The sequence below is a fragment of the Mesocricetus auratus genome, unplaced genomic scaffold (assembly GCF_017639785.1).
Source record: "Mesocricetus auratus isolate SY011 unplaced genomic scaffold, BCM_Maur_2.0 Super-Scaffold_100023, whole genome shotgun sequence".
Taxonomy (NCBI): domain Eukaryota; kingdom Metazoa; phylum Chordata; class Mammalia; order Rodentia; family Cricetidae; genus Mesocricetus; species Mesocricetus auratus.
The window spans coordinates 6,025,854-6,052,006 of NW_024429204.1; the positions used below are offsets into that span (position 1 = coordinate 6,025,854).

Here is a 26,153-nt window from a genome sequence, read left to right on the forward strand (position 1 = left end):
AATACTTTATGATCACCTTTCCTATATTTCACTTTGTTTCTCCAAATATTATCAATATTACCAGATATTTTATAGTAACTGGATCAAGCAGAGTCTACTTATTACTGCTCATTAGTTATTGAATATTTTATATCTGAAACATTTAATTTGGTAGATTTTATTATACCCAAAATTAATTGATCAAGTATAAACATACAGTTATTAATTGTAAATTAAAAATAGATTTAAAGTCTGGAATGTGGAAATGTGGAATTGTGATAAGTAATCATGGGCTGTCATGTATTGATAATTATGAGGACGAGAAATGAACACAAGGGAGACAATCATACCGTGTATTTAATTTCATACTTTTTTATTAGTAAAACGTTTAAAATCAAATAATTGCATGCATGGCTTTAGGAAGGGGCTGATTGAAGATACTGCAAGCATTAGAAGAGACTAGATAATAGACACAGGTGGTAGGAATTCAGTGGTAAGGAACTGTCAAATTATCCCCATTGCTCGTCTCTGCTTGGTGTGGTTGTACCGTAGGTCCCGGTCAGTTATTTTCTGCTCTGTGAACTGAGTTAGCTCTCCAAATTTTGGCATTTCTTGGGGCAAGGACATATACTGACTGCTTTCTCTGCATTATCTTGCCATGCTTACACTTAACTCACATGCACTTTGTGCGTTACAAGTCAAGCAGAAATAAAAATGAGCAGTCTCTACTGCGACCATCGTAACTTTCTCTGTATTCTTTGTTTTATTGTCCTCCCTTTCGGGGGTTTTCTTTCTGCCTGTACTCTTTCTTCACTTGTAACCTTCACCCTTGGTTGTGCACCTTTGTTTGTCTTTTTCTCCCGTCTCTTCTTATCACCGTGGAATCTAGCAGTTAGTAATCACAAACATTTACTTGGCCCATGTATGCACTCTCTGTTTCCTATAGGATTCATATGTCTTGCATATGTGTACCGTGCCATAGGCACAGACATAGCAGTAATTAGTTTTAAAAATCAGTGTATTGCTGTCACTTAAGACATCCCACAAGCGTGGAAACTGCGCCCCATACTGGTCCCCTGCTTTGGCGGAACTCCGAATAAATTACATTTCTAGAGCCTGCCAGCTCTCCAATTCCAGTTTACTGCACTTTGGAGCAACAGCTTCCCTCCCTGTGCTGCTTATTTTTGTCTTTGTTGGTTTATTTTTATCTTCCTGTTCTTGTAGCTGAACAATAACTTTGCAGGGAATAACAGTCACTGCTGTGTCCAGAGCTTCTTGGGCTTAAGTCCTTAATTAGGACAAATGATTTGGGTTATGATTGCAAAAGGGAACCCAGCTCTATACTTTTCACTCCTAAGTGTCATCATTTCACGTGCCTGTTTAATATTCTAAATTGAGAAACACCTGGATACATATGCAAGCTTAAATGCAATTTTCTTTCAAGCAATGAACTGGGTTTATTGTGGTGTCTTGGCATTTAGAGACATAGGAAGCTTTGGGCTGTCATATTTCACAGAAACAAAACAGAATTCTGATTTCTGGTATTGAATCGCAGACATATTTTTTTTGCCAGTGCATACCCGAGTGTATGAAATCAGTTGACAAAGGGGATGGACAAGGAAAGTTGTAAATAAGTGACTCCATTTGAGACGCGAGCATGGTCATTGCACGGTTCACTGTTTTAGCCCAGCTGCTTGCAAACTGAAGGATATATCAGGAAAAATGATGTATCGGGGTAGGGGGGAGAAAAAAAGGGGAAAAGAGCCCCGTAACTGGGCAGATAGTCTGCAGGAGATCAGTTCCCCAGCTTTCTCCAGAGTCAGCATGGCCAATATTTATCATACATGGATGTGTGTTTGCGCGGATAAGGTACCCAGTTAAGATTTTCGGAGACTGAACTAGAGTGTCGTTTGAGACACAGCCTGATTGGACTACACTCAGAAGCAAAGTGTCTTGAGAGGCCAACGGAGAAAGAAGGTGAGCAGGCTGGACAGCCCGTGGTGCCAGCTCTAATATCCAGTGCAATTATTTTGTGGACATCCACTCCTCGCCGGCACAGGAGATAGGGCTATAAGTGTATGTTATTTTTTAATTACAAGGGGGGTTGGAAAAAACCCCGATGATGGGCTGGAAGGTGCCATTGCATTGTTATTTTTTTCCTCTCCCTTCGTTTGCTGATTATGTGAGCCGGGCTCCTTTGCTAGCCGATGATAAGCAGAATTTCCATGTTCTCTGCATAATTAATCCATCTCTGCCTCTCTGCTTGCCAACTCGCCCGTTATCGCCGGCACATGCCTGAATTGCAAAAGAATCCGCTCTTCAATTGGAACTTATTGATATTCTAAGAAAAAGAGAGAGAGAAAGAGAGAGAGAGAGAGAGAGAGAGAAAGAGAGAGAGAGAAGGAGAGAGAGGGAGGGAGGGGAGGGAGGGAGGGAGAGAGGAAAGGGGGAAAACTGAAAATCCTTAAGTTTAAGCCGCAGATTTTTAAATGGATTAATTTCGTTGCAATCGCAGCCATCTAAGGCAGGAAGGCAGGCACAGCAAATTGAAAGCGTCTCCATGTTTGCAGAATTGGGTCCAGGACGCTGAAATGTACTGGCATGGCTCTCTCTTTTAAAGTCGGGAAAATTACCATTCATTTACATCGCATGAAATACTTTTTTTTTCTTTTTATGCCGGAAATATTCCAAGGCGGTTCTTTAAATGCCTGCTAATGCTTGATAACATTTCTAACTTTCAACATTTCGCTAGACTTTGATATGACATGATAGGAAAGCCTTCCAGTAGAGGATATTATATCTGCCTTTATCACATATTAGATTACATCATTCTTTTCTTAATCGTCCCCACGCAGTCTTTAAACAATGAGAGCTGTCATTGGCTGTGTAGAATTTGCATGCTGATGGACATCAAGGTTAGTAATTTATTTTCAAGACTATCTCCAAATGAAATACTTGTTTTTGCTTGATTTTTTCCCTCATTCAAACAGTGTTCATGTAATGACAGTAGCAATGTAACAATCAAAATAAGTTATCAGCAGTTATTGTCTTGACTATATTTTGAGTCATAAATAAAGTTTTACTTTTCTAGGGGCTCAGTTCCTCCTCATTTTAACTCATACATCACGGCACTTTGACATCTCCTGTGACTTAGAAAGGGACCAGTATTTGGGAGTCATTCTACAAAGTGTGTAGTAAAGAATCACATATACAAAAACTTCTGGGTCCAGGTGCCCTGCAATTTCCTCATGAAAACTATGACTTGCTTAGACGGCAATATTTGCTTAATCCTGCGATACAGTATATGCTAATGCCCCTGCTCCAGGAATGGAGACTTGCCAAGACAGAGTTTCCTTAGTACTCTGTCAGTGTGGGAGGACAGAGTCTCACCAGCCCGCAGCCAAAGCTGGTCTGCCCAGGAAGACAGACAAGCTCTTAGCTCAAGAGCAAGGAATGCCAGGAGGGAAAGCACAAATTCAGATATTCAAAATACACTTACCATTGAATACTCTGTGTAGGTTTTGAATTCAGCAGACCGTCAAAGGGGGAAACATACTAAACACAAAAAATAAGTACCAATTTAACTGAGATGTGCATTTATGTGAGAAAAGAGAGAGAGAGAGAGAGAGAGAGAGAGAGAGAGAGAGAGAGAGAGAGAGAGAGAGATACACTGAGCGGTGGTACTCTGTGGAGGCATTTGTTTCAATTACAAAACCAAAGGCCTACTTAGCAGGAAACACAGATATTAGGATATGAAGGTCTGTACTATCAGAGGGTGATTTAAAATATTAACTTATTAACTTGTATTTCTTTTCTCAGAAGCAACCAAAACTTATAAAGGGATAGAAAAATATGTAAGATAACTATACTTCTCTACTCAGAAAAAATAATTGAGTAATGATTACTATAAATAATTAAATGATACAGTTTCAAATTAGTATTTTTGTCTATGAAATAATACATAATTCTTAGACTACAGACAGGCTTGAAAACAGAGTACACTGTAGGCTGCCCACTTGGCAATTTTGTACAGTCAGCCAAACACTTTAAAGCAATTTTAAAAATGAAATGAAAAATGACCCTTCTTAAAACAGATGTAGCAAAACCATTTCAATCATAAACAACAATTTCACTGACCTTGTATATGAAGTCCTTTATTTGAAGGCATGAATTAAAAAGACTTAAGGCTAAAGAAGATGAAATGTCTGAGAATTATGACCTGAAAAGCAAAAGAAAAAAAAAAGAAATGTGATTTATAACTCAAATACATGGTAAAGAATGCATTAAACTCATAATTCGGCCAGTCTGTATTAGTTAAATCAATTTGGAATTTACATGGGTTCGTAAAATTAAATTCTGTATCACTACTCTGAAATCATTGTAGTTTTCCCACATATAAGTAATTGTTGTCCCCAAGTTCTTACAGTTCAACACGATATATGCATTATGCTGATATTCCTCTTATAGTCTAAATTCACTTGGTGTTTTAAATGAACTTGAAGAGCCTTGTTCCTAATTATTGCCACAAGTACAGAGTACAGCAGGGAGAGTTATGCAGACGGTTCTAAGATGTTCTGTGTCATATTAGAGGCTAAGTCAAACAGCACAGATTTGCTATGAAGTGGTGGCTGCAAATACGGAATGAATTAGCTGTTTCACCGCTAACCTAAGACATTGACATGGACTCATAAAAGATGAACTGACTTATAATAGAAACAATTGAGTGGGAGTATTTTCTTTTAAATTTAAGGATGAGTTGAAAAGCAAAAGGGGCTGTTACAAATGATTTCCTTGGTGTCAAAAATTAATAGTTCTCTTTTTTTGTCATTGGGAAAATGAGTGACAGCCCTTTAGTTGTATTTTGTGCGTGTGGATTCTTTTACTCCCTCTTCTTCCTCTTGTCCTTGCGACTGTATTATGTTGAACTATTTACAACCTCTAAGTTGGGTTTTTCGCATCAACTGACTCTAACCTCTAAGACATAAACCTCGTCTGTGCATGTTCCAATGGCCACATATACTAATAGCATCTTCCTCACAGACATAAAGTTACTGTGCATATCCTCAAACATGAAATGGTTCATGTTTCTTTTTTATGTTTCTTCCTTTGTCCTTTTTTTTTTGTGGTGGTGGGGTGGCTATAACTCCATGGATTTTACTCACTCAATACTGGAGAAACTTCAACACACCTGAATCCAGTTCTCTTTCTCTTCAGTCCTCCTGGGTCAGGGGTTTCTTATGGTAAAGGTTCGAATAGACTTTCATCTTCTGAGTCTGTGCTCAGGCCCTCCAATGTAATCTTTCTCCAGTCTAGCTCCCTTACAAGATATCATTGCAGGTTACCTCATACTGGCATCCATCAATTGGAAAGTAGTCACCAAGAATCTTCTGGTTTATCTTCACATTGCCCTGGGCACTGAAGGGAGGTAGAAATTTCGTCCTCTGCTGCCAAAATATGTGATGTGATGTGGTCTTTCCTCAATACAACTTTGCAAACAGACCCCAACAGTTTGATTGATTCTAAGAAAATACATTCTTTTGGTTCCGTATTGATCTTTTATATTAATCTAGAGTTAACTTCCATGAATTGAACAAGTGTTTCCCAAATTGATGTTTATCAAGATCTGTGGTAATATCTTCTTTATATTCTAACAAATGAAGCTTGCCTGAAGGTCAGAAGGCAGAAATAGCCACTAGCTAACCATAGAGGTCTGGAGGTCTGTGCAGACAGACCGGAAGTGATGTGACTGGGCAGAGACAGGAAGTGATGAGGTGGGAGGAAACCGGAGGTCAGTCTCTTTTTGGCTAGGAAGTTGAGTAGGTGTGTTGGCTGTGGTTTGCTCTTTCGTCTTTCTGATCTCTCAGCATTTCCCCCTATGTCTGACTCCAAGCTTTTATTATTAAGACCTATTAGAACTCAAGCTACAAAGAACTAAGGCATATCATAGGCATATCATTAAGTCCTATGCGAGGTAGTTAGAGTCATGTTCATGTCACAGACATCAAAAGTTTAAAACTGTTGAATGACAAGCTCTTCAGAGAGTGAGTATCAAGTGTTTTAAAGAGACAAACAGAAGGAAGGGCCCTTTCCAGACATTCCTGTTATGGGGGAATGATACTTAAAATACAGTGATTCCTTGTCATAAATGTCTCCCTTGATGATGATCCTCAGCTTTCTAGACATTAACTATGGTCTTTATTGATCAAAGGAAATGTAGGTGTTTTCTTCAAAGCCATCAAGGAAACAGATTAAAGCAAAGCCTGTTGTAGTCCCTATCTGATCCCTTATCCTCATGACAACATTAATAATGGGACCTTTGTTTTCTCATTTGCTATAATTAGGAAAATAATACCTGTTTCAAAGAGTCGTCACAATCCTAAACATGAAAGCCTTCAGCATAGTTGAGGAGCACAGGCACCATTGTGAAGCTAGCGTCATTTAATTATTTTATATAAACAAATACCACAAGAAGAGAGTTGGGTGAAGATGAGGCATTGAGGTGTGTGTGTGTGTGTGTGTGTGTGTGTGTGTGTGTGTGTTTCTTACATATATTAGATATCTCTTCATGGGTATACTTCTTACATGTATTAGCTATTTCTCTGTGTATACACTTCTTACATGTATGAGATATTTCTAACTCAAATATTAGGTAGAAATTAAAATCGTGTTTAAAAAATTTTAAGTACTTAATAACCATTGTAATATTCTAAAATAATCTCTTTACATTTTACATAAATCTGGTTTTTTGTTGTTTGTTTGTTTTTATTTTTTGAAACAGGGTTTCTCCATGTATCCCCAGGCTGCCCTAGAACTCAGCTTTGTAGACCAGAATGGCCTCGACCTCTGATAGCTTCCTGCCTGCCTCTGGAGTGCTAGGATTAAAGGCATATACCACTGTAAATCTTATATCTTTATAAAAACTATTTGAAAAAAATAAGAATTTGTTGATTGTTGGTTTCATGGAAGAAAATCTCAAGTATTCTGGAGCTTTCTGCCTGTCTCTCTTCTGATGTTCCACATGTAAAATCCAAAGCAGTGGAGTGCAGTTAGGATGAGAGACTGTGGTTAGTAGCCTGGTCATCCCTCAGTGCAGGCCAGAGATCACTTCCCAATACCAATGGATGCCAAAACATGGGGAGACCCAAATCCTTCACACAAAGTGACATACTATGTGCACAGGGTCTTTGCACATCTTTTTTCATAGTTTAAAATGTCTCTAGACACTGTAGCACATATACATATGTAATGCAACCCCCATGTAATGCTTGGAATACTGTGATTTATAATGGCAAGGAAATGTTCGTATATCACTAACACTATGTGCTTTTTTTATATAGCACCAATCTGCAGTTGGTTGATCAAAGATTAAGAATCCATGGTTCTTAATTAATATCCTGACTGTTGACAAAAGAAATGCATTGCTCTGAGAAGTAAGAATTTAAATATCAATAAACCATTATATTTCCTGAAATTATATCTATATCCAATCTCTTTATATACATATATTTGTTTCAGAAAAGTACATGTTTAAGTTGCTATCTTCATAAATGCATTAGAAATGAAAGCACAATTAAATTTACTTTTACAATTCAAAAATGGTATATATTTGTGGTGTGTATTTTGGGCATGACTAAATAAAGATGAAGTGTCTATTATTTTTGTGGAAGAGAGAACACAAAATCTCTCTTCAAAATATTAGAGAACATAGTATGTTGTTATTAACTTAAGTCACCATATTATATAAAATTCCTCTGGAACTTACTGCTTTTATTTAACTCAGAATTTACACTCTTTAATTTCTCCTACTATTATTGCCACAGGCCCCTGGAAGGCCATCACTCTGTTCTGCTTTTATAATTATTTTTTACATTCCATAAATACATGAAATCAGCTTGGCGTTGGTGTTGTATTCCTTTAGTCCCAGCACTCAGGAGGCAGAGGCAGGTGGATCTCTGTGAGCTCAAGACCAGCCTGGTCTACAGATTGAGTTCCAGGACAGCCTCCAAAACAATACAGAGAAACCCTATCTCTAAAAAACAACAAATAAATAAATAAACCAGAAAAAAGAATACGTGAAGTCATATAGCAGTTGTGCTTTTGTTCCTGGATTATTTCAGTGCAGTGATCTCCCCCTACACTGATATACAATGAAGTTATCACAAACAATGGCATTTGCCTTTTTTTTTTTAAAGGCCGGAACCCTATCCCATTATGTAAACATACTAGAGTTCCCTTTTGCTATTTCAAATGCATGTTTTTATGTGTAAAGATAAGATTCGCATTTAATAAAGGTCTTATTAAATAGTTATTATCTGTTTAAGCCCTGGGGAAGATATCCCAGTTGCTAATGAGCACCGGAAGGGGAGTTTGATCCCCTGAGTCAGGTGTACGGGAGGAGGGGTGGGGCTGGCATGGTGGCCCGTGCGTGACATCCAACCAAGTGCTAGGGAAGTGGAGACAGGAACACACTGGGGACTTGCTAGTCAATCAGCCTAGCATAATTGACAAGTCCTATTGCCCAGTGAGAAGCACTGTCTCAAAAAATGAGCTTCTTGGATCCTAAGCAATTACATCTGAGGTTTACTTCAGGTCTCCACACATATTTTTATCCACCTTGATACATGAACACCTCCCACATGTACAGATACTCATGAGAGCACACATACACACACACACACACACACACAGACAGGCAGACAGAGACAAAGGAGATCTGATGAGATTCTTCTCCGTTCTTGGATTATGGTGTTATTTTTATGGCTGATTATATCTCTTACTACTATTAAGTTTTTATTGCTTCGGTTTATTATAAACTGATTCCTTTCACAGAAACCTCCTGGTCTTATGACCTCATCTAAAACTATTATTATCTTAAATGCCATAAATCTACCACAAGATAGATTCTCAATTTAAAATGTTGATTATAATAAAATAATTATAATACAAATAAATGTATTTAATGAGTGCCTACCAAGTGTAAATCCCTGTACAGATAATAGAAATTTTGTAATTTAATTACAACGGAGACAATGCAATAATTTCCCAGTCTCATGAAAATTCACATTCTAACTTTATAATGCTGGCTGATCTTAAATGTTGTAGAATTTGTAGTCTTCTACTATTTCATTCCATCCATCTCTAATTCTGTTGAATCTTACTGGAAAAAAGCCAGGTAACTAGCTGACATTTAGATGTGCCCTTTGTGTATTCAAAATCATCACTGTGAACATGAATCATCATTGTGAACATTTAATTTGGGGAGCACAGGCTAAAAGGAATATCTGTCTTGTGTTGAGAGAATGAAAAACAGGGTTGTGGCTATCAGAAACCGAACGAGGAACGCTTTCCAGAAAGATCCATTTTAGTTTTTATAGAGAAGAAAAGAGTCACATCTTTGGCTCCCAGGTTAAGAAGTCAGAGTCCTGAGAGAGAAGGCACTTGAGAGATGTGCGCCTTCCTTTGTTTGGAACCTCAAACTTAGGCTGCTATCCTGGGCAAGGCAAACAGGAAACCAGGCAAAGCAATGCTTAGAGGAAAAAAAATAAATAGATCAGGAAATCTGAAGACATGATTTTCACATTTGCTTGTAGACTGGAGGAGAGGCAAAGGCTGGCTGTGAGGGCTGCCAGAAAGTCAGCACACACACACACACACACACACACACACACACTCATACACACACGCACGCACGCACGCACACACAGGAACGGAAGGGAATTCACAGCTGTAGCCACGAGACACCACTTCGGGGCCATTGTGGCCACAATGGACTGAGAACATGTGAACATGGACATGTGCTTTCTTTAAATGAAACACTAATTTAATTAAAACAATTTAAAACCAAACGAGTGTAACCTAAACTGTGTAGCTTTCATACATTAAGAAAGGAAACATGCACAACCTCATTTTTATAGATACGGAAGAATCCTGTGAGTGCCACTAATTTGTACACTGCAAAGCTGAATAAACTGGTCAATGTATAAAATAAACTCTTAGGAGGGAGTCTTAGAGAATATCGCTTTCATTAAAAGAAAAATTTGTACCTTATGGCAAGTCTTCATTTTAAATTTTTATTTCTTACCAACAAGGAATCTTTATATGAAACGGTTTATATAAAATTTCAGATGTCTTGGAAAGCTAAATTTGAAAGTTCATTTTACAAACTTACGTTCTTTCCACCTTTACCTTCAGATTTCTACATGTATGCATTATTTCTTACGTTAGTTGATTTCTGTGTTTTCAGTTGTCAGTCTTACACTGGAGCTTGGGTTTAGTGACCTGGACTCTAATGATGGGTTACAGGGTCCACTTGAACAGTCACTCAACTGTAGGATGTAGCCACTTAACGCTGCAGGCAAATTGTTGTCCGTTCTGCGCTATGGTGATATCTCGCTTGCACAAATAAAGCCTGTCTGAAGGTCAGAGAATGGGGCTTGCCACTAGCTGGCAGAGGTCTGTGGGTCTGTACAGACGGAGAGGAAGTGAGGTAGCTTGGCGGAAACCGGATGTAAGCAGGGAGAAACAGGGACTTGCTCTGTTGTCTGCAGAGATGCTAAGGAGGTGAGGTGTGCTGTGGCTTGTTCCTTCTCTCCTATCTCCCCGCATTTCCCTCTATATCTGACTCTGGGTTTTTGTAATCTAGACCAGTTAAGAACGCCATTTACATTTTGGTGCCCGGAAAACTCCATTTACACTGCACTTCAGTCTTCCTGGTCTGAGCATCAGGTACAACGACACAGCATCCCTTCTGAAACTGCTGCCCAGCTCTGGAGTCCATAGCTGGCCGGGTGCCCAGCAATTTCAAGAGAAATTTGCATCTCTGGCTCAATGTATCAGTTTCCTATGCTCATTTGCATGTTGACTGATATCTGGGTTTTACATCCGCTATTGTTTTGCTTTGTTTTATTTTATTTGAGACCAGCCCAGGCTGGTCTCAAAGTCATGATCCTCCTGCCTCAGCCTCTTGAGTGCTATATGCCTCATCACTCCTTGCTAGGTTCACAGTTAATCAACTTAATTCCTTATGTGGCTTGCTGTGTTGGAACTGTCCATTGATTGTAACATGCTACTGTTTCATGTTTCCACTTGTCAAAGGAATTCAAAATGATGACACAGCTAAGTATCAGCGGCTCGGCTGATACACTTTTAAAATTCACACATATTTGAAGAACGGAGTGAAATTCCTGGTGCAGTCGCCATGAATTAATTAGTGAGAGGAACTTGAGTTGGTTTGCTAACCATTCCCCAAAGCGTATGGTAACTCAGTGGAAAGTTTACTGCTTCGTCATGGCAGGTCTCTTATCTAACTGATGGCTAAGTTCCCCTGATCTCTTCGTCTTGCACTACTAGCATTTCTAATCTATGACTTCAGTTTACTCCATGATGGAAGAGAAAAAACACCGCAGAGAGCACAGGTAGAGCACAATGATCCCTTTCACGATTCTTGTAACTATAAACGTCGTTTATGCTACAAGGCAATAATAAATGTAGTGACATTCTGTTTCGTAAAATTTTGTGCGAAAAGTTTCATAGTGTTTGTTGAATAGCATCTGTGTGTTGTTATATCTGTTCATACCCATCATATAATTAGTAACTGAAAGAGTGGGAATGCACTTGTGTCTCCTTTCTGTGCTATTTATGTATAAACAGAAATTCCTTTGGTGATACAGAATTTATTGTTGATGAACCTTTGCTTGCTTTGAATGATCCAATGATCCTCTCTCTCTCTCTCTCTCTCTCTCTCTCTCTCTCTCTCTCTCTCTCTCTCTCTCTCTCTCTGTCTCTCTTTCCGTCTCGGGACAGGCTCTTACTGCATATCCATGGCTATCATGGAACTCCCCATGTAGTCCAGGCTTCAAACTCAAGAGAGACCCACCCGCCTGAAGGTTTTTGCCATTAACACCCATATGCTTTCTTTGCTTGAAGATCTTGAACTAATTTAGTAGGAAGTTCTGTACTTACATGCATATAAATCAAAACCCAAGTTGCTAGTGTCTAATTTTATGGCTCGAAATTTTTAAACAGGAGTTTAAAGGGTTTCTGCTTGTGGATTTGGTGGAGGATTCTGGCGATCCATTCTGTGGCTTCATGCATGTTGAGCATACAGCATAGCGCTGAGTTCCATTTCCTGCTCCTGCGAGACTCAAAAGCTTTCCGCTATCCCTCCTGTTGTAGGTTCCACAGAGAGCATTAGTGCTGGGGTCCACTCTTTTATTCTGGATCAACAACTACAACTCCACTTGACAGCATCTTTCTTTAGATTTACCAACCCTAGCCTGCAGTTTCTGCAACCATATCTCTCTTACAGTCACCGTTTTGAAAGTTGATCTCTGTGAGGATGGGAATCCAAAGTGGAGGAGAACTGCCCTAACTTCCTATCACCTGCCAACTTTGTATTTTCTGGTTTTTTTTGCAACATGGGCCATGTCTTTCCTGGCCGTTGTGTGGACAGAGGGAAGCCTGCCCTTCCCATGGCCGTTAGCATCACCCCTGGCATGCTTCAAAGTCCCTGTACCTTCTGCGTCATAGTTTCCTGAGGTAATCTTCAGTCACTCATAAACCTTTCTTATGTGGATTCCTCATTTCCCAGAATGAGTACAAAATATTCTTTGAACTAGAGGATCCACTTATCATAGAAATATCTACAAGAAAAAACATCTGTTATGGTGTGTCTATCACTGTCTAGGGTCTAAAATCTTAATTTCCTTTAAATATAATTTTTCAGTGTATTTTTTATATTTAAGCAGTTTAGAGAAATGAAACTGATATTATAGCAAGACAGATGGCAGCACATTTAGTATCAGGGGGAAAAAGATGCTTTCCTTCGTTTCTGAAAACATGGCTTCACTTCTCCTGGGCTCTTTGTGTTTATGCATTTCTTCCGTTAGGATTTCTAGTACCGTGGTACGGTATCCATGTTCAGATTCTGGCTCTGGGACTGGCCCTTTTCGGCCTCTCTGTGTCCATGGGTATTTTGATCTTTGGGAAACTTGGCAAAAGTCTCTTCATATTTCTGTTCACTGTACTGCTCAAGATGATTCTTCTCGATTGAACAGTTTTCCCATCAAGTTCCTGAAAAGTCACTGAAGTCATTGGAAAAGGGGAATATTCGACTGTCTAACTGGACAAAACCCTGATGAGGTTAGCAGCAGGCACAAGTGTCCCTGCAGTCCCAAGTGTCATCTTTCTGAACTTAGTTTCTGTTTCATGCCCTGTCTCCACGTCTCGAACCAGTTTCCATTCTCTATATCCTAGATAACGTATGAAAAACCTGCTATGAGCTTAACACAAAGGATCGATCGATCAATCAATCAATCAATCAATCAGTTGAAAACTCACCTTTCTCCACATTAGGAAAGATACTGGTTGACTCGGGAGAATTTCTCATTCCAGCGCCACCTGTTACATGGCGTTGGCCAAGCTTCACTCCTGGCCACACCAACCCATGCAGCAGGTCACCCAAGCACCATTTATGACAGGTTGATCCAAAGCACATTACATATTACTTGGTAGTACAAAGAGTAATTAGGAAAAGATGATATTTGAACGCTATTACCCAAAATGCCATGTTTCTGATACTACTCTTATTGACTCTTTGTTCTTCTAACAGGCAAGGAAGCATGGAAGACTCGGGTGCCTTGATTTATCAGCATATGATTTCCATGTAGAATAAATTCTGTTTCACACATTATTAGATAAGCATTGTGCCGACACAATGGCTTACACAAAACACAAGTTTCTTAGACATTACATAGTAGTTTTAACGTGTTGTGGCATTATCATTTGTCATAGCTCTCTTGACCAGTCTAATGTCTCTTATGATTGTCCTAGCCATTTATCATCATGTAACAAAATCTTTCAAAGCTTCATGCCTAAAAAAAAAACCGATGGTGCTGATCTTGCTCACATCTCTGAGATTTGTGTGAGGGTGTATGATAACATTTCATTACCACAGGACTTGCCTCATTTGAAGGTGAATAAGTAGGGTCATATGAAGGCTTACTCCTCAGTCATGTTTCATGGTTCATGCTACATATTTGTTCACACTTCAGCTGGTATTTGGCTTGGACTAGTGACATGTGACCTCACGCCAGGGTCTCATCTTCCCCCACTAAATGGCAAATGGTCTCCATTACTGAACTTCTTAACATGAAGAATCAGGCAGAAGCTGTGTTGTTAGCCTGTTCATTGGAATACATATGAGGAACCCCTTGACAAAGAAGGGTTATGAGTCACAAACAGCTCCCTAGTTAGGGCGGGACTCTGTGTCTGCTTTCCACTCTCAGTGCTGGGACCCCATCTTGCTTGGATCTGTGTGGGTCTTGGGTGCTACCACTCTCTTTAGACCATATGAACCTCAAGGGACATGCATTTGCCCAGATCACACATTATCAGTGGAGATGAATCGCAATTACAGTGAATTTGTTTTGGCACCAAACCCTGCACTTTTTGCCCCTACAGCCTCTCACTACACTCGCCGCGTTTAGTACAGGTCCATACACATGGATATTAATGCTTTTCAGTTTTTACTCGACTTAAATAATTCACAGGTCCAATTACCCACTGGCATGTGGCTAGTTATTGAGGATTTTGAACTCAGTGGGATATAAAATGGTCTGATTCTTTTAAATCACTTCCTTCACGCGGGCTCTGTGGAATTGCCTGGTTTTGTGTCAGTAATGAAACCTTGGTCTGAGTTCGTAACTTTCTGGCTGCTGCTGGTTATTAAAATGTAGTCCAGGTCCATTTTATAAATATCCAATTCAGGATTCTCCTCCCCACTCCTACAGAGTCCAAAGTGTCCTAAGAACATGGGATTTTGGTGGGAAGCAATTTTCTTGGATTCTCCTTCCTTTCCTCAAGTTGGTTTACCACTTCTGTCCTGGTTCTAATGACCGCACAACTGACAAGACACCAAACTGCTTATGTAGTTGTGTGTGTGTGTGTCATTCCCCGCCCCCATGTGCCCTGGGTCTTTGAGATTTCACTTAGCATTGGTGTGGTGCACATTATTTAAGTGTGTCCAGCCCCTGCAACCACTTAAACCTCCCTCAGAAGGAGCAGCTCTTGGTCCATGTCAGCAGTGAGGCAGTAGTTCTATCACATGGGCTGTCTGTCCCCTGTCCCCTCCACCTACTGCAAAGTCCCCTACCACACTGCACCATGCTGTTCCTTCTCTGTGACAGGGGTGTGTTAACAGACCTGTCACCTTTAGAGCTGTGAAGAGAGAGGACTTCTCAGGTCTCTCTGTCCCAGTGCAGCTTGGAGCTGACAGTGTTGAAGGCTTTGCACCAGGGTCCTTTCATTTCAGGCACCCTCTGTTGGGGGCGGGGGATAGCAGAACACTGAAGGGGCAGGGGAAGAGAGGGGGGAGGAGGCAAGGAGAAAAGGAACAGAAAAAGTCGAAGGATATGGAAGAGGTAAAGAGGTTAACAGCATGATGGAGGAGGAGAGGAGAGGGAAGGGGAGGAGAGGAAGGAAAGGAGATTAGAGTAGGGTTCAGGAGAGGAGAGGACAAGAGAGGAAGGAGGGAGAAGAGGAGAGGAGGGGAGAGGAGGGAGATTAGAAGAGAGGAGGTGAAGGGAAGGGAGAGAGGAGAGAAGGGGAGAGGGGGGGAAGGAAGGGGAGAGGAGAGGATAGGAGGAGGGGACAGGAGCAGAGAAGAAAGGAGGGGAGAGGAGGGAAGGGGAAGGGAGGGAAGAGGAGGGGAGGAGAGGTACCAGGGAGGTGGAATATGAAGACAGGAAGTTTGACTGTAAAAATGGGCTGGCTCCTCTGCCTCCATCTGTGAGCTCTGTTAGCCTCCAATTCTCAGTAGCTTAGTGACGGTTTCCAGAATATGTGTGAGTCGATTCTCTTTCTATTTAACTTTGGAGCAATTCAGTTTTGAGGCAACCACAATTTCACAGAACAGAAGAATTCATTCAGCACTGCATGTGAAGGGAGAAAAAGTAATTTAGACGGACCGTTCTACAAGGTAATGCTTTTGTCTTCCTTAATAAATAGTTCACGTATTAAAAATTAGACAAAAGGGGGAGCTTTGGCTCAGTGCTGGAAAGAACTTGATGATGCTCTGAGTTTGACTGACAACGCACCAGTCAAACACATGTCAAGTGACTTTCAGCCACCTGTAACTCCACCTCCAGGGGATCCACATCCTCGTCTGACCTCCACAGGCACGTACACTCCTGTGCACATCCCCACACACACACACCCAGACATATATAAGGTTACAAATAAAACAAATATCCAAAACTTAAATATTTGGTGGTTAATGAAAGTACTTACTGCTGTGTAATCCCTTTAAGTATATATTTTTTGCATTTGTGAATACCGATAATCCATTATTGTTGTTTTACAGGTGTGAGAACTGTGCTTAGACTGACAAATGATTATTTTTCTGGAAAACTATTCTTACGTGTCAGTGCTAGATATTTTACTTAAAGCGGTGCTCAAACTTATGAATTTATCATGAATAATACTTAGAAGTATCTGAAAACAGAACTGGCAAAATAAAAACCTTCTGAAGTTGGTCTCTTGGGAAAATTTCTATGCTGGATTGAAGGACCTAAAATAGACAAGGGAGAGAACTTGATAAGTGAACCCAGGTGACTCAAAAGGCCATTTGAGGTGTAGAACTCTGGTGTGTCCCCAAAGCACTCATTGGGACTTCTGTGATGCCAACCAGTCACTGGCTATTGGTTCTCCATAGGGAAGCAGTTGAGGCTGGGGATAGTACTTTGACACTCATGGTGAGTGACAATCGCAACAGAACTGCCCACAATGGTATCATACTGTCTGTCTCAAGCTGTGAGTATCCTTAATAGAAACAGATTATACACCTAAGCATAAACCCACAGTAAAGGTCAAGAGGAATGACAGCACTGTTACATTATTCTGAGTCTGAAGAAAAATATTAATCTAGAGGTAGTCATTATCTCAGTGTAAATAATCTGATCATTAAAAATATGCCCTCTCTTGGAAGGACTTTTTGAAACACAAAGCATTCTGATCCCAAGTTTGAGGAAGGCGAATCCTATTTTATGGTTTTCTCTTCTAATAGGTTAAGGAAAGATCAAACGCAAGGCAGGGTGTCGGTGTCATGATTTTTAATATAAAGTTTTTAGTGAAAAGGCAAATAGGGGTCGTTGTGGAGAAATCACCTGACAAGTATGAATAATAATTTAGAATGCTGGATTTGAACAGAAGTCACACCTCTCACACGTACACTGACAGGACATTCTTACCAGGCATGGAAAGTTTATCAATCAGTCTTTGTTTTCACATTTTGCATGCTACAGTCTATCACCTCCTTCCTCCCTTCATCCTCCCCCCACCCCCTCCTTCCTTTCGTCTTTCCATTCTCTCCATCCCCCTTTAGTGCTTACCTTGTGCTCTGCTGACACATCTAAAATCAAGGTCTGTGGGCCATGTAGAGCACGCAGCCCGTCACTGGGGTTTGTAAGATGCCTCCCTGCCATGATAGACTCTCATGCCTCAGGACCCATCAGGCAACAGAAATGTCTAACATCCGTTGCTTTCAGTGATAGCATTTCATCACAGCAACAAAAGGCATCTAAGACATTGGGATCAGAGAGTGGGTGGCTGTGGTGAAGGCTCCCGTTTTACTATTTGGAGGGGTGTGGAAGAGTTTGGAAGCTTGGACTAGAAAGTCGGTTGAATTGTACATCCTCATGGGCCATTCTAGAAGTAGTTCAGAGACTAATACCTAGCATAGAAGGCTGATTCAAGATGGTTCAGAGGCGAACAAAGACTGGATAAGCAACAGGAGAGATCATATAGTGTGATATTTGGGCAAGGAATTCTCCTGCCGTCTGCCAGTGTCCTGAGAGCATCCTTGAAGCTAAATTAAAGTACAGTGGGTTAATTTCTTTGGTAGAGGAAATGACAAGACAGTATACTATTGAGTCTGTCATGTGGTTATTACAGGCTCCCCTTGTGCAGGTTTACAGTGAAGAAGAGCAAGTGGGCCAGAAAGGAATACAGAATATAAAGTTTGGGAAGAAAAAGAATAGTATGAATCTTGACTTTATTATTAGGGCGCATGCTTAAAGAGAAGAAGAAAGAGGTAAGAAGTAAATGGAGTCCTTAATCGGTCTAGATAATAACAAGCCAGAGTCAGATACAGAGGGAAACACTGAGAAATCAGAGAGAAGGAGCAAGCCACAGCACATCTTACCTCTTTAGCATCTCAGCAGACAAGAGACCCATTTCCTGTTTCTCTCTGCTTATATCCTGTTTCTGCCCATCTACCTCACTTCCTGTCTGTCTGTCCAGACCTCCAGACCTCTATGGCTAGCCGGTGGCAAGCTCCATTCTCTGACCCATTCTATACAAGCACAGTATCACCACAAATGCCATTAGGGAGAGACACTGGGGAGTATATCGTGCAGGCAGAATCCTACACAGATATGCTTCCAACTCGTAAAAGGAGAAAACTTCGGGAATCTCCTGCTCATAGAAAGCAGTTGCCTCAACAAACCAAAGCTCCTGCTAATATGATTCAAGCATGTGGGTGCTTCAAGTTAGCAGTGTTGTGTCCGCGGTGTTGGCCTCAGAGGCGTAACAGAGAGGGAATCATGGGTTCTTCCCCCATGGCTTCAGGGAGTCACTGATGCCAGGACAAACATGGCAGCAGAGTCCCAGCAAGGCCTTTGCATGGAGTTGTTGAAGCCAAGTTGGGGCTGCAGTAGAGACCCCAAGATGTTGGAGATTCCGGAGTCATGAGACATTTGCAGGAAGGACTGCATGGAAGGAGTAAGAACATCTCAAGAGAGAGGTGCGTGCTGCAGCCAGTAAAGCTGGTGGGTTGAGGCAGTCTACGCCCTATGAAGCCAAAGTGCCTGTCACCAGATACGGATCTAGAAGATGTGGTGTTTGACTCCTGGGTTATGGTCTTGCTTTGGCCCAGCATATCTTAATTCTGTCTCCATTCCCCCCATTTGGAATGGGGATGTATAGTCTGTGCCAACGTGTCTTGGAAGCATGTGATTTGGTGTTTGGTTTTCTAGGGGTTGACAGTTAGGAGACTATCTTGTATCTCATAGGTGACTTTGGTCTTTGGGCTATTGAATAGCGTTGAGACCGTTAAAAAGTACGGGAAACTTAGAAAGAGAACTAAATGTATTTTTCATTGTATTAAGGCTATGAGCGTATGGGGTCACAGGAGGACTGTGGTGGTTTGAATCAGTAATCTCACCCATAGACTCAGGGATTTGAATTCTTGTTCTCCAGTTGATGGCGCTGTACTGGGATGTGGAACGTTGGTGGGAGAAGTATATCTATCACTGGGGACAGGCTCTGAGACTGCACAGCCTCAGCCTCCTTCCAGTTCCAACTGTCTTTGTTTTCTGTGTGTGGCTGAAGATGGCGTCTTCAACTTTGACTTCCAACTGCCATGCCTCCCATGCCATTGTGGACTGTCCCTCTGGAACCCCAAACCAAAACCAAATCCTTTCTTTCCTATGTGGCTCATTGATATGGTATTTTATCATACCAACAGAAAAGTAATTATACAATACCAAAAGCTGAAAATGATTTTAAATGAATATTAAATTAGAAGAATATGCTTAGTAAATTTAAAGTTTTTACTTCAGACCAAGATTTACCCTAGCTGTAGGATTTATGCCACTTTATTTCCATTATTTGGTAGACTATTTTGGGTCACCAAATATGACTGACAAGTGTAAATTTTTCATGTGGCATTGATAGTCCTTGTATTAATTTATAAATGGAATAGGTACTCAACACATATGCATGCGTAAAAAAAGTTAGGGAAGTATGTTAATAAATAGGCTTATTCTTAAGTCAAGGAGATGGTCACATTTCATGAAGTATGTTTGTTCATTTCAAAATCATTTATTTTTGCATAAAGTGTTCTAGAGTTGATATACAATTTAAATGTTAGTATCCTTATACCAGAAATTTCATACATTTTTAGTTGATTCATATTAGAGGAATTAAGGGACTGATAGCATTCGCCTTTTTTCCAAAACAAAGAAAACCAGGGACCCAATTTAGTAATAACGAAAGAGACCAAAGCGCCAGGACAAGATTTGTTATCGTAAATTTTACAATCCTGATTTTCCTAGACCATTAGATTGTTGCAGCCTGTACGGGAATTTAGTTTGAAATGAAAGTGAACTTAGATGCTTTTCCCAGTGACCATAAAAAGAATATTCTAAGGAGAGAGAGAGAGAGAGCGAGCCCCAGGGTAGCCAAGCAAGTCCAGTGTGAATACCAGATCTTCAATCCCTTGACTGCAGACATGGTGATCAAGCTGTGTTTTACTATTGGCTTACAGAACTCCACCACAGCCTGGATAAATTCAAGAGCAGCGACACAGCTACCAGACTCTTTGATTTTAAGTGAGAATGGGACGTTCCACCTTTCTCAAGTCACTTGTGTCCTCAGCCCTGTATCTTCCCAGGCACTGCAATTAGTCTGTGACAACCCGTTAGTGTGGCGTCTCCGAGGTGAAAACTGTGCCCGGTTCCCCATGGTAGACTACGGGATGGGAGTAGGAAGGAATGGAGTCAGAATGGTGACCTCAGCAACATGGAAGAGTCCAGCCTTTCAAGTTCCAGTCAAAAGAGTTCATGGCAAGGCTCTCACTGAGTCTTGGTCCTCAAGGGATATGTTTCTGTAGCGACAACAAGGGCTAATGAATAGGAAAAAAAAAATAGGAACAACTCATCACAGGTTGGGAGGGCCTCACAGGGACTCTGACCAACATTATCAGAGGGTGAAGTTGGGAACACTTGGCACCTTTTATTCTCTTTGGTGTCTCTTTGTTTGGAAGCTTTTTTTTTTTTAACTAATGAAGCATTCTCTTTGGAGGAATTCACAGTTTTGAGGACCGGGTATATTTAAAGAGTATTGTATGGACTTTAGCAATAAATAATGAGTGAAATGCTTCAGAGCCGAAACTGCCATGTCATATTTTTATCCATCACAAAGGCAACAGGAGAAATTTCTAAGTATTGATTTTCTGCTTTTTTGCCCTCTGTTGGAGGTGCTCGCTAAAGCTAGAAGCACACACCCAGGGACTGGATTGAGGGTCCTGTGGAGTGGCTTATCCAGTCGATGCCATGGCCCTGTTCCTTGTCCCCATGAGATAAGTCAGCTTACTCAGGAAGTTTGCTAAGTGGGTGGGTGGGGGAGCTCGGTTACAAAAAGTCAGGTTCAAAACTCATTTTTTTAAGGTTACATGCTCATTCATAGCAATGCTGCTGAGATCCCCTGGCATTTCTGGAATAATAAAGAGCACATCTATTGATCACTTAGGAGAGACACTTCCCTTCGCAAGGACATTTTGGAAGAGACATGTTATATTATTTCTCAATACCTTCAATCATCTGGCACTTTCTGTTTGTTGGAATTGATATCATTCTCGGAAAGCCAGATGGCCTGGCTACAGATTTGTTACACGTCTATGATCAACTCTGCAGCTAACATTTTTGTGAGTGTAGCCCACTGCTTGTCTTATTAATGTTAATAATTCATTGACCATCGACAGTGTTACATATTTGGAATATGACAAACATGTTATCACTAATAAATGTATAAACTATACATCATATAACCGTGTAATATTTTATAGGAGTTTACTTCATGTTCTGTGAATTCTGTCAACAAGACATCCTGCTGATGAAAAAACAGCATACCATTAATTACTGGCACCATCTGTGGAGGACAATAGGAAAACCAATATTTTAATACAATGACTTCATGCATGTCAGTTATCTTAAACATTAAATGCTGCAGTTTTGTTGATGCCATTTACCTGTCTATTAATTTAAATAACGGTTGTACTGACAGAAGTTAAAACTATGAATAAATGAATTAAAATGAAATATAATGAAATATTTAAATAGGTGTAACATGAATCTGATTCATTCTCAGAGAACATATCCTGTATGCATGCATGGATATACAAATTACTGTGCCATCTGCTAGGTTTTCTTTTTTTTTTAAACAGGTTGAGTAAGAATTTTCTTTACACATGACAGACATATTGTAGATTCTTTGCAGCAGAAAGATTATGCAGTTGAAAAGGTTGAGACAAACGGTCTAACTAATGTCTGCCAATGGTCAGACTCTGAGCATCTTCACAGACAGGGGCAGGGATCATCACCAGAAAGATAATTTTCTATTTAAATTTGGGGTTCCCAAGCTAACGTTTTGCTAATTATGACAATGGAGGCTACTCCTAGCACCAAAAGACTTCACCTTTCACCCATCCCTTGAAACTACTGTAACCTGCCACCTGGCATGTTCTTTTTATATCCGCTATAAGCAATGGCTCCAATAAATATTTATTGTGGAAAGTAAAAAAAAATCTTTTATGGAGAAGAGACTGGTAAAAACAAAGTTTTATTTACTGTCATTATTGCTCAAACTTTTGTTTGGGAAACAGCTTTCTTAGTACCCCTACATTGTCCATGTTCTTTTATGGAATTCAGACCTTCAGAGAATTTTAGGTATAGTTGATAGTCTATTTTTCTGGGAATTTGCACTTTGGGGGCACTTTACAGCAAACAATGAATCTACCCTTTTCCTTGGATAGCACCAATGCCTTTCCTATCCAAGGAAAGAGATAGTGCCAATTGACAATTGACTGTTTTTTTTTTCCTTTTTTAAATTTTAAATTAGAAACAAGCTTGCTTCACTTGTCAATCCTAGCTCCCTCTCTCTTCCCTCCTCCCTCACCCCCAATAATGCCCCCAACCCCCACCCTATCCCCCTTCAGCTACCCAGGGAAGGTGAGGCCTTTCATTGGGGATCTTCAAAGTCTGTTATATCATCCTGGGCAGGGCCTAGGCCCTCCCCAATGTGTCCAGGCTGAGAGAGCATCCCTCCATGTAGAATGGGCTCCCAAAGTTCATTTGTACATCAGGGAAAAATACTGATCTACTATCTGAGGCCCCATAGATTGCAGAGGCCTCCTCACTAACACCCACGTTCATGGGGTCTGGATCAGTCCCATGCTGGCCCCTCAGTCACCAGTCTGGGGTCCATGAGTTACCCCTTGTTCAAGTCAGATGCCTCTGTGGGTTTCACCGGTCAGGTCTTAACTCCTTTGCTCAACACTCCTCCCTCTCTGCAACTGGTTTCCAGGAGTTCAGTTCAGCGTTTAGCTGTGGGTGTGTGTCTCTGCCTGTATCAGCCACTGGATGAAGGCTCTAGATCCATGACAATTGACTGTTATCAAGCTTTAAATCAGGTTCCCCTGACCCTATCATTTCCTAGGACAATAAAGTTCTCTGCTGGGAAGAAAGAAGCTTGAGGGTTTGTTTGTTTGTCTTGTCTTTTTGTGATGAAGAGGATTTGGCTTTTATTCAAAATGCCTATCTGCTTTTAAGAGTCATGTCTCCCTTCTTCGTGCAGAAAGTTTGTAATCAGCTTCATGCATGACTTCAGAATACAGGGTAGCACTGGCTGATCATAGTCCACTTGATTTGAGAACTTCGGAGCTAGTGTGACCTTGTCCATGGACTTCAAATTACTCAACTTCTTTTCCTTAGGTATAGCCTACCCTTACAGGATGTTATAATGGTGTTATTGCTTATCTCTTTCCAATTGTAAGCCAGCATAGATTGTGAGCTCATCAGCCTGCAATGTAGAATGTGATAATACCGTTATCATAAATTATTACATAGCACTCATACATCCAGATAAAGAAAGCAGAGAGGTTTAGACGAATGTTGGTCTTTAGGAAGAGCATAGGGGGCAGCAGCAGAACAAACACAAATGGAAATAATAATGGATGCCTCGGTGTCTTTAGTCTTGAGGGAAAGTAAAGTTGGCTAGTAGGGAAGATGTTTTTTTCTTCAAGCAATAATATGGTCCAAAGCATGAGGCAAGATGGGTGCTGTCACAGTGAGGAAGGAAAGCCTAAAGGAACAGGTTGTTTGGGGGACAAATCCAAGTTGTAAATGCAATTGCTCTTTTGAATGAGAAATTTTACTTTTGGAAACCTAGCCTAAGGCGATGCTTCGCCATATGGCAATCAGACCATAGGTATTTCTATGAAGATCTCTACCTCCTCAAAAACAGACGGGGAAAATATGCTAATAAAAGCTAGTACATACATAGTGAAGTTAAAAAAATACAAGGACATGCACATGAAGTTAACAAATTATGTTTCTACAAATAAGGACAAAATTAAAAGTCCAGTCTGGGAACTGAAAAATAATAAATTTGGGTTTTGACCTAAACAGAACAGTTAACCTGTAGTTAAATGATGCAAAAAGATGAAATAAAGGTTCTCCCATAAAACATCCACTCCAACCCCAAAAGACTCCCCCGAAATATGTTTTTTTTAGTCTCCTTTTCAAGTCTTCTAGGGACTTGCTTACAAATTGTAGGTAAATAGAAAACCTACTGTTAGGGTATGGAGTTGAAACCTCTTAGTCATTTGTATCTAGCTACTGGAGCAACCTTAGAAAACTTAAAATATTTCTTCAAGCTTAAATTCTACCTATGCAATAAGTATACCATTTATAAAATTGATACCAACTATGTATCTTGTTTGGAATGAAAATAATAGTAAAACGGAGAGTTCAGTTCTTTTTTTTAACCCTTAAAAAGTTAGTCTTAGTCTCAAACACATAACACAAAGATAAAGGGTGTTGCCATGAAAAGTAGAGAAATGTCCACTGATGTTACTTTTACCTCTATCACCACCACCAAGTCCCTTGGGATGCAGAAGATGACCTTCACACAGAAAATGCACTCCGTGATGTCCCGAGTGCTATCTGATGACACCGACACCATCAATCCTAATGTTCGACCTTGACCTCCAGTCTATCTGGTTTATTGGTGAACATGAGCACTCTGGGTATTCACTCTTTCCCAATTGCAGGGTTGGCCATAATTTGGAAAGGGGGGGGGCTTAGGATTTGTACACCAGCTTTTTTCTTATTCTAAAGTTCGATGGAACCCTGTTAATGGCTAAAACAAACATTAGAAGAGGCACCAAAGAAAAGAGCGAAACAAATAATTCAAAAGAGATTACTATATTCAAATATATTTTAAATGATTAAAGAGATAAAAAAGAAATCTTAGTGAAACAATAGGATACCATAAAAATATTGAGTAGCCTAAAATAATGAAAGCAAATGCCTGGAAGTTAAATAAATAAATAAACATATATATGTATAGTTTGTGTGTGTGTGTCATTTTGAACCAGAAATTTTAGTTTTGCAGACCTAGATAGGTTTATATTTTAAATATATATAGATATGCATATTGAAACAGAATAAGATCGAATTGAAACATCAATGAAATGCTTGAATAATGGCTAAAGACAATTAAAGAGAGATTATCCCACCATTTGGTGTCTGATTCTGAGAAGTCTGTTGAATTCCACCTCTAATTATTAGACACTTACTCACATCTTTGTTTTTCCAACCCATAAATTATTAGAAGGCAAAGAACCAGAGTGGGAATAACCAGTTTCAGAGCACGGGGGGACATCCATGAGGTCACAGCATGGAAGAAAGCAGGCTGGATTCAGGCTTTGGCACAAAGACCATAATACTGGTGAGGAAATAGCATCTCTCGCTGAAGCACGATGAGTAAAAGTGCTTTTCCACAACTCCTGTTTTTCCTTTATAAAGACACTTAAGTGGGATGTTGTAGGTAGCGCATTATGTGAGGAGGCCATAAAGAAAGAGGAAAACAAAAAACAAAAAACAAAAAAACAGAATTTGTAGCTCATAGGAAGATACTCCAGCAAATCTATAAAATTGCTGTATGTATAAATGCTCAAATTTGAGTTTAAAAGCATTCAATAACTCTTAGCTAAGTAAGATCATTTAAAAATTTGAAATGTTTTTATTTCCCCAATTAGCTAATAGCCCTGGTGGGTGATTTCCTCTAAAAAAGAGAGTCTATATCCTCCACATCCTGTGTTTATCTCTTATGTTGGCTGTTTCCCTAGTACCATGTGCTGGAGAGTATTCTTGATTCTTGAAAATGTACCTTTTTAAAATTCACTTGACCATTTTTGTTTGTTTGTTTGTTTGTTCTCTCATACATTATATCCTGACCACAGTTTCCCCCTCCTGCTTCTCCCAGTTTTCTCTTCCCACCTCCTCTCTCAAATATCAATGGAACCAGAGGTAATGTGATAAACTAAGACTAGGCAC

The 26,153-nt window shown here is 40.1% G+C and overlaps 2 long non-coding RNA genes across 3 annotated transcripts in view; one reads left to right on the plus strand and one right to left on the minus strand.

Moving 5' to 3' along the window:
• The first annotated feature begins 1,535 nt into the window (after positions 1-1,535).
• LOC106021343 overlaps positions 1,536-26,153 on the plus strand; it is an 81,332-nt gene continuing 56,714 nt past the window's right edge. For both annotated transcript variants that reach the window (XR_005870486.1, XR_005870487.1), the window contains exon 1: positions 1,536-1,956. This is a non-coding gene — a long non-coding RNA (uncharacterized LOC106021343). The remainder of the gene's footprint in view (positions 1,957-26,153) is intronic.
• On the minus strand, positions 3,462-10,428 carry LOC121133603. Its single transcript, XR_005870489.1, has 3 exons — positions 10,148-10,428; positions 4,117-4,198; positions 3,462-3,534 (listed from the first exon to the last, which is right to left on the minus strand). It is a non-coding gene; the product is annotated as an uncharacterized LOC121133603 (long non-coding RNA).